The sequence below is a fragment of the Colletes latitarsis genome, unplaced genomic scaffold (genome assembly GCF_051014445.1).
Source record: "Colletes latitarsis isolate SP2378_abdomen unplaced genomic scaffold, iyColLati1 scaffold0040, whole genome shotgun sequence".
In the NCBI taxonomy this organism is placed as follows: Eukaryota; Metazoa; Arthropoda; class Insecta; order Hymenoptera; family Colletidae; genus Colletes; species Colletes latitarsis.
Window position 1 is genome coordinate 25,001 of NW_027488390.1, and position 1,385 is coordinate 26,385.

Sequence of the window (1,385 nt, forward strand, 5' to 3'; positions counted from 1 at the left end):
AACTTCGGAATAAGGATTGGCTCTGAGGAGCGGGGCGTGTCGGGCTTGGTCGGGAAGCGAGTCTGGCTGACGTGCCGGGCCTGGGCGAGGTGAACGGCGTTGAACGGATTCGTTCGTTCTCGTCGGGATCCGAGCTCGGTCCCGTGCCTTGGCCTCCCGCGGATCTTCCTTGCTGCGAGGCTTTCGTTGGCGGCTTGCCGTCGTCGATCGTCCTCTTCGGCCGCCATTCAACACTCAGCTCAGAACTGGCACGGACTAGGGGAATCCGACTGTCTAATTAAAACAAAGCATTGCGATGGCCCCCAAGGGTGTTGACGCAATGTGATTTCTGCCCAGTGCTCTGAATGTCAACGTGAAGAAATTCAAAAAAGCGCGGGTAAACGGCGGGAGTAACTATGACTCTCTTAAGGTAGCCAAATGCCTCGTCATCTAATTAGTGACGCGCATGAATGGATTAACGAGATTCCCACTGTCCCTATCTACTTCCGCGACTAAGACCGAGATGATTCTCTTGAAAGGAAATCTGGATAGAGAACGACCTCCTGTGATAAGGATAAACGGGAGAAGTGTGGCACTCAGGCAAACCATAAGGTACTTGGGTGTTCACATCGATGCGCGAATGGGAGTAAGATCCCACGTCGAATATTTGAATGCCAAAGTCATGCGAACGTTTTACACGCTAGCAAGACTTGCTCGATCAAACTGGGGATTGGGACACAGAACCATGCGTACTTTGTACAAAGGTCTCTTCGTCCCGATCACGACATACGCCGCCGCCGGATGGGTAGACATGCTCACCTCTGTGACAAGAACTAAACTTGCCAGGGCGCAGAGACATGTTTTGCTCGCCGTCACCAAGGCCTATCGCACGGTATCTACCGACGCGATCACTGTGATCGCCGGGACGATGCCGATAGACTTGGTGTTAGTGGAGCGCGCGTGTGCATACCAGATTAGAAGACAAATCAATATCGAAGTCGGAAATTGTCGAATAAGTCGAGCCGATTTGGCGGCTGGAGAAGTAACCGCTGCTCAGGCGAAAGCCTTGGTGCGAGCGGAACTTCTCAATATGTGGCAAACGAGATGGTCGTCATCGGAGAAAGGTAGGGTCACCTACCGCTACTTCTCTGATGTATCTGACCGTCTCAATGCAAGCTGGGTGATCTTGGATCACTACGTAGTACAATTCCTAAGCGGGCACGGAGACTTCCGAGCCAAGCTCAAGGAATTTGCTTTAGTACCGCACGAGAATTGCGACTGTGGCCAAGTGGAAACACCAAACCACGTCCTATTCGAGTGCCGGAGGTACCGAGACGCGCGAGAACTCCTGAGACAAGCGGCTGAAGAAGCTGGCCATCCGTGGCCGGTGACCGAAGCCGATCTTG

At 53.1% G+C, this 1,385-nt stretch overlaps 1 pseudogene; it reads left to right on the forward strand.

The window, feature by feature from the left end:
* The window catches only part of LOC143350827 (large subunit ribosomal RNA), a 3,134-nt pseudogene extending 2,611 nt beyond the window's left edge, over positions 1-523 (forward strand).
* The last annotated feature ends 862 nt before the right edge of the window (positions 524-1,385 follow it).